This window comes from Nesoenas mayeri, assembly GCF_963082525.1.
Source record: "Nesoenas mayeri genome assembly, chromosome: 9".
Lineage (NCBI taxonomy): Eukaryota > Metazoa > Chordata > Aves > Columbiformes > Columbidae > Nesoenas > Nesoenas mayeri.
Genome location: NC_137557.1, coordinates 24,151,255 through 24,159,163, shown reverse-complemented (window position 1 = coordinate 24,159,163; position 7,909 = coordinate 24,151,255).

Below are 7,909 nucleotides of genomic sequence, written 5' to 3'. Positions count from 1 at the left end.
AAACAAAAATTATTGTCTAAAGGAGGAATCTAGGAACTGTCTCTCATATGAAGGTAAACTTCAATGCTTAAAAAAGAAGACCCAAGCTGGTGACAACAGCACTTACTAGTTTTACCCCCACTGACAGCATGTCCAGACTGAGATAAGGATCAGTGCTTTGCACACCCATGAGTGGTTTCCTTCTCAAGATACTCGTGGTAGAGCTACTCACCCTGCACTGAGGGTCACCTTTTCCACTATGGATTTTGAGAGACAAGGAAATTCAGCATTCACTGGGATCGGGCTACTAAAATACCTCATTCTCTTCCAGCTTTTACAGCAGTCCGTGCACAGAGGGGTTGTTAGAAGGGCGTCCTGGGGCAGCAGCCGGTGCCACAGTTGTGCCCCCAGCCCCGGCAGCGGGTGCTGGGATGGAGCTGCACCTCAGCAGTTCTATGGAGGATTAATAATCTGTGGCCAAAGAGGTAAACCGAGGCACAGAGGACAAAGGCCCATTCCGAATCCCAAGGCCAGCAATTCATGAACTCTGATTTGTTTATTACCAAAATGTCATCCCCTTGTGAATCCGTTCCCCCGTTTGCTGACCCACTGTCCTGACTTCTGGACCACATTCAGACCACTGAATCAGACCTGCTTTTACCTGGTTGAAAGGACTGAGAAGCCAGCAGACCTACTTTACCTATATTTCCATTTGAGTTTGGTTTTAAACACACAAGGGAAGCTGTTGCACTGTCAGTACCTATAAGTGGAATCCTCCTGAGCTGATTATCCATGAGTAACTTCTCCCAAGGTTACTACAAGTTTTTAAGGCTGATTTAGGACTCTCTGAAGTGCTTCATTCCCACAGGGTTTGTGGCATAGCGCTGAAGTCCCTCATACCTATGGCTTCTGTTTACATTAGCAGTATCCATTTTCTCAACAGTTCCTAAAACATCTGGAGTGGTCTGGGACTATCTGGGTGATGAGAAAACTTCAAGTGCTTTGCTCTGAAATGTCCAGTCTCTGAAGACAACACCTCCTGAAAGGCAAAAAGGCCTTGAGAACATGTTCCTGTGGGGCTTGCGAGAGGACGCTGAGTCTGAAAGCCAAACAAACAAGAACCCCACACGAGCTCTGGGGCAGGCGGGATCTGCCCTTTTTCCTCCACCTCTACAAATTTCAGCCGACCTGCTGGTGACTCCTTGCTTCTGCCTCGCGGAAAACCGAAACGAGCTTCTCATGTAAGACCCAGGATAACACACTGTGTGCTGGGGGAGCGAAATCTTCTCAAGTTTTCCTGCTGACTTCAAGACCTTTCCCCTGGCACCATGTGTTTTCAAAGAAAGAGAAAATGCTACAGACAAATGCATCTCAGCCTTCCCTGCTGTTCGTCTGGTTCAAAGCAGATCTGAATTAGCTGCAACAGATATATTTAAGAGTTGCCGTACACCAGTAAAAAGACACGTTGCTTTGGACTTATTTCTGTAGCGATTCTTGGGATGCATGCCTTAAAAGCTACAGATGCTTGGCCACTGAGCAGAATCCAGAACCTAAGGAGAGTGGCTGGGAGAAATGATTGACAAATCTGTGTTTTCCTTCAGCTTAGGGAAGCAAATGTGAACTGAATCTCCCAAGCATAGCAGTAAGAATTAGCTAAGGTATTACTTTTGATGAGTAAACACAACAAAACTGCAGGAGTAAATTCCTAGGTACGGCCTCACTTCTCACCTGGGAAAAACACGGAACATAGGGCTGGAAACAGAGCCATTTCTTCTGTAGTTGTTTGGATTCAGTGAGAGCTGTGGATACCAGTGCCCATAGTGCCTTTTCAACACACCTGTGATATACTCAGCATACCCTGACTCCTCAGAAAATGACAACGGTTATTTCGGCTTGGCTGTGCGTGCTTTCTCGTTCCCTCTCACTGTTTGCAGACAAAATTCCAGCTTCATTTTCTTCTCCTCAACTTCCCCCCCGTGCTGTCCCCACCTGACAGAGCCCCTGCACCACAACACACAGGACACGCTGCAGTTCAAAGGCCAAAAGTTGCTAAAGCGCTTATGCAAGTTAATTACTGTGCCTGTTTAATCCCACGTAATGCAGATTAGCACTGTCAGCCGCGCTGGGAGAGCGGCTGATGTGACAGGCTGGCTGGCCAGCAGGGAAACCACTCTCCAGGAGCAGCGGAGGGAACAGAAACCTCTCATGCTGCTTCCCCGTTGCTGTCAGGGTGTAGGAGGCGGACACAAAAGGCAGGTATGGCAAACAGGCATGTTTAAAGAAGGTATCACACCCCTTGTTTCAAGAGAAAATTGTCAGCTTTGACCCTGTGCCCCACTTTAGCACGCTTAGATGAAAAACTTCAACGCTTCAGAGAGTCCCACAAAAGATGTCCTTATGCCAAGACATCAGCCGCAGTGCAGTCAAGCCACTAGCCGCTATTTTCATATCAAACTGAAAAACCTAATACACGTTTCCATCAAAATGAACACTGACAGGCCAAAGAAAGCCGTGCAGTTTGAAGGGCCAGCATCGCTCTGGGCAGCAGGAGGTGGAAGCTGCCTGGGAACTGCAGCTTTTCGCAGCGCAAGTCCAATCTAATTGGATTAATTTACAATCGCTCCTTGGGTAAAATGCCCTTTGGCAGCACTGTGTTTTTACATAGCGCCTGCTTATTCCCCGAAAGAGGGCACATACAGTGTGTTCAGATGGCTCACTCCAGAAATTAATGGCATGTAATCTTTCAGGATTTCCAACAATGCTTTTCCTGTTCTGGAGGGGTAAATAACACTGATTATCTTCATTTGTAAGTAGTATCCAGGACTATGGCATTTCATACGACATGACTGGTAACTGAGCTACAGTAATAACACCCATTTCCTCCACCCATGACAGTTAAGAAAATACTTTTCAGCTCAGCAAATTTTATGGTCAAATTATAGACTTTTCTTTCTCTGGTTCACAGCTGACAAAACTTTGTTTGATCAAGGTAATGACAGAATATGTGATAAGGCTATCTACTCCTGGCTGAGAGTCAAGGCATGGGACACTACCATGTTTTATAATAAAAGCCTTTCTTATTCCACGTGACTTATAGATGCAGTAAAATTGAATCACTAGTTTTTTAAAAAGAATGATTAAATGTAAATCACATCAATTCTTTTTTTTTACCTTAGAAATCTGTATTTTATGTTCTAAAAACCAAGATGTTGCAAGCAAAAGACACATGAGATTAAAAGATGAGCAAACATTTAGAAATGCTTAACCTCACACTCAGCATGCTTCGGCTGTTCACCCCAATGCCTGAGGATGGACCAAAGTTTCTCTTAAACCTGCAGCCAGCTACCTGAAGCTGAAGCTGGTTCCCTGAAAACCCACCTGCCGGCAGCCCCGCATGCAGCGCTGCAGCGATGCTCTCCCGGGATGATGCTCTCAGGTGAGCACACACGGGGCAGCAGCCAGCAACATCCCTGCCCACACCTGCCTCTTCCTCCACCTCTGCCCGGTGCTGCCAGCCTGGGTTTCAATGAAGGCTGGAGCTACGATGCCAGGCTGAGACGTGGACACGCACCTTGTCCCAACAGCTCTGCCGAGGGAGTGCTGACCTCCCTCAGGGAGATGGAGCCGGCAGCAGAGGGTGACATCTCAATCAGCACGGCAAGACTTGCAGCAGCTCAGGTACCAGACACATCACTTCTCTCTGCTTGTCCCCAAGGACAGCATGAGAGAGGGAGGTTACCTCTGACTTCATGGGAAGAGAAAGAAGACATGTATTGATCAATCACTAGTCGAGTCCCTCACTTCACACAGCACGGGAACAGAAAGTTGCAAGCGAGGAAGGCAAAAGCGTCCCACAGAGGCGACGTGGCAAGTACAGGACAGCAGAGCAGAGCTTGGGAGAGAGGCTCAAAAGGATAAACCCTGCTATAACGTAAACAAGTTTCCAATCTGAGAATATTGAATATTTTTTTCACAGGGTCTTTTTCTCCTTTTGCTAAAGATGAAAAAGTAATGATACATTTCAAATAGCTTCTAGAGCAGCAACAGTTGCGTTACAGCAAAATTTTTCAGGCAAAACCCTGAACCAGAAGGCAAAAATATGAAAGAAGATGAGACAGTGAGAGGGAATGAAGGCATTTGAGCAGGAGCCCTTTCCTCAGCACAGGAACACAAAAATGCCAAGTCCTGAGCACTCAGGAAGCAAAGAGCAAATGCATTTAACTCTGCAAAGCTTGAGTAAGCATCAGCCCCACAGCTCCCCAGGCAGGAGCAGCAAGACAAAACTGTTGCTTCCACTCACCCCACCTGCCTTGGCTTCCTGCTCTGGAAGTGAGAACAGGGGGTCACCCCACAGCCACACGCATGTGGCGCGTCAGGGAACCCTGTCTGGGCACCGCTCCGTCCCACTGCGGAAGCATGAGCGAGTACCTGCCTAAATTTTGGCACCCAGGGACAGAAGTGCAAGAATATCCCACCCTCTCCTGTCCCTGATTTGCTACTGTAGTGACCAGGTTAAAAACAAAATTCAGCACCATTTGGAAAATTTGTTCACTGATGCTGGAAAAAACCACAAAGCTGGGCTCTTGAGAAAAGCCTGACTTCCATGTCTTCATTTTCACAGATTCTGAGGAGCCACAGATTATATTGGTTTCACGCGGTGCCTTTTGCAGTGAGCGCTTCCGAAAACCTTCCTGGCACGCACCCCTAAAAAGAGATGCTGGTGAAAGCCCGCAGAGCTCTCTGCAAGGCCAGGTGAGGGCAGCGCCTCCATCCTCCCGCGGGGGCTCAGCCTTGTGTAGTATCACAGTATGTTTGGGATTGGAAGGGACCTCAAAAGATCATCTAGTCCAATCCCCCTGCTGGAGCAGGAACGCCCAGATGAAGTCGCACAGGAACATGTCCAGGTGGGTCTTGAATGTCTCCAGAGAAGGAGACTCCACAACCCCCCTGGGCAGCCTGTTCCAGTGTCTGTCACCCTCACTGAGAAGTTTTTTCTCAAATTTAAGTGGAACCTCTTGTGTTCCAGCTTGATCCCATTACCCCTTGTCCTATCATTGTTTGCCAACGAGAAGAGCCTGGCTCCATCCTGCCAAAGCACCCGCCTCCCAGCCACCTCCTGAGCGCCTGAAACGGGACGCGCACCGACAAGGAACTGTCCGGAATGCTCACACGGCTCCGAGCCCCACGGCTCCGGTGCACGCTGCAGGGTGTTCCACGCGTGGGCGTGCGAACCTTCCGCCTTCCCGTGGTGCGCCCGGCCGGGAGAGTCGGGACCCCGCGACTGCGGCTCCTCGCTGTCACCTGCCGCCCGCGGAACGGGCCAGCGCTGCCCGCACCCCCACGGCCCCCGCAGCGGGGCACAAACCGCGCCCCCCCCCCCCCCCCGCCGCTCCCCCGACCTTGCAACGGGCCGCGGCGCGGCGGCGCCCCCTGGCGGCGCGCCCAGGCGAGGCCCGCGGTGCGCACCGCTCGCCCTCCGGTACCGCTCCCGCTCCTGCCGCAGCAACCGTGGGCCCACCCGGAGCCGCGGGGCAGCCCCTCCCGCGCTGCCAAGGGTTTCCTGCCTTTATCGAAACTGCTGTAAAAGCATCACTACGTGACTTACAAAACAAAAAGAAAAGGCGCCTTTCAAGCGGTAGAGCCTTCGGCCTCCATGTGTCAGCACACGCACCGGTTGGCCCGAGCACGCGTGTGCTGCCGTGGCGAGGTGGCCGGGTGCGGTCCGCGGTGTGCGCGGTGGGGCTGAGCCCTCTCCTGCTGCCCGAGCCCGGCCGGCACCCGGCTGCTCTGCTCCGGCCACCCGCTGCCCCTCGGGTCCAGCCCCGGGGGTGAGTAACATCCTCACCTGAAACGTGTTTTTCCAGCGCTGAGCCGAGGTCGCGGGTCAGTAACTACCAGTGGTGAGCGATGCTCTGCGCAATAAAACCGCCGCAGTTCAGCCCAGCCTGGCTCATCTTCCGCATGAGCCGTGGTGGTGCAGGCTACACGGCCTGCCCTGTTTTAACTGGACTCTTTATTCAAATCGGTCTCTACCAGGCAGGAGTAATTTGGGGAAAATTGTGAACAAAATGCCTGCCTTAAACACCAAAATTAAGTTTTACTTTGTATGCATGCAGCAAACAAATTTAGAGAAACAGCACAAATTTTAGCAACAAACACCTAGGTTCTGTTTTAATGTGGACTCCAATACATTTTAAAGCACATATATGTCCATATTATTGTCTAAGAATTAGTGCTCAGCAATTTCCCCAGGAAAACACTATGATCTATGTCTCTATAGAACAGTCTCAGCTCTACAAACAGCGAGAATGCCAGTTTTCCAGGCAACAAACCTGTTCTCAATACTTGGATACTGGTTGTTGACTGCAGAAGGAAAAGATGAGACCGCTGTTGATTCATCTTAGCCAATAAAAGCTCACAGCCAATGTGCTGGGCTCGCTCTTGTTTTATTAAATTTCACTGTAGCCATTCAAAAAGCAATAGGGCTCCGTTCACATCAGCAGGAAACTTAATTAAATATAAACTGCATGAAGAGATGGTGTCATTTGGCTAACAGTTGTAATGGTTACTACTAACCGAGATGGACAAGAACCCAGGGCAGATGTTGGCCAAAATGAGCATAGAAAGGCAATAAGTACTGCTAGGTCCCAGCAGGCTGTAAGGGACCCTGTGTCTCTCTGCACTGCAAGCTTCACCAAGCTTCTGCTATGCGTGGAACTGGCTGCTACGGTCTGGAAGGCAACCATAAATTACATGGTTCCTCACCTTCTTTTAGTTACTTTTTTAGAGGGATGTATTTATCCAGCATATGAATACATTGAGTAAACCAATTTCCTCCTGTTTCTCTTATCCTCCTTCCTTTTCTACAGCTCTATTCTGTCCACTAAACTGAGACAGGATGGGGGACTGACAAGGTCTGCAATACAACTAGTGCTCCTGCAACCCTACAACATGAAATGGACGCCAACATGAAGAAATGTCAGTGGAAAAATCATCTACATCCTTCAAGTCCACCAAGTTCCCTTCAGAGTCAAGTACTTGGGTACATAGGTAACATCACTTACCTATCACGAGCAGTTGTGACCAGGATTCATGTTGCTGCAGCGCTTTGAGAAGCATGAAGATTTAGTTGCTCTCCATTCCTCATTTTTCTCCATTTCTTGCTTTACAGGTATAACTTGCTTCGTTTTAGTGTTTCAGCAAAACCAGGATGTGATGTTGATCCATTCATTGATAAACCATGACACACCTCCCATTTACACACACATGGGTATAATGAGACTACTTCAAAGCAATCTGAGGCCACTTTTCATGCATTTTTTTTCCCTTCATAGCATACTGAGATGCAAAGTGGGATCGTTCCATAAATAAAGTATTAAAAGAGTAATAAAACACAATTAGCCGTTCCCAGGCTTGGGAATTCATACTTGTCACTGCAGCTGCTATTCTAAACATTGCCATACTTTTAAAAAACCCTAAAATACATCACTCTTTTAAGGTTGCTGCTTTCCATCTTCCCAACAGGCAAAAGCAACACTTTTTTACCCCAAGTGGCTATTTAGTTCCCTGCTTCCTAGAGTTATGCAGAGCCTCTGCAGGTTTGTTCTCCTTTCTAGGGTACAGATACCAAGACTTGGACTCCCTGATGCAAGTTTCACTTGAAATTCAAATTTATCCTTAAACTCAAGTTGAATTCAGTTCCAAAGGCTGTTAGTTCACCAGTTTCTCAGAGGAGTCACCCACTCTCCAGCAGTCCCTGGGTGCTGCTGCAGCCCATCCATCCATCTGTCCATCCATCTGTCCATCTTCACTGCCCCTGGTTTCTCAGCATGTTATGACCACGGCCTATAGCTAATCTAATCTGACCTCTTGAGCTCAGTCAGACTCCCACGGTCCACAGGATGGTGCCCTTACCCAATAGCGAGGATGC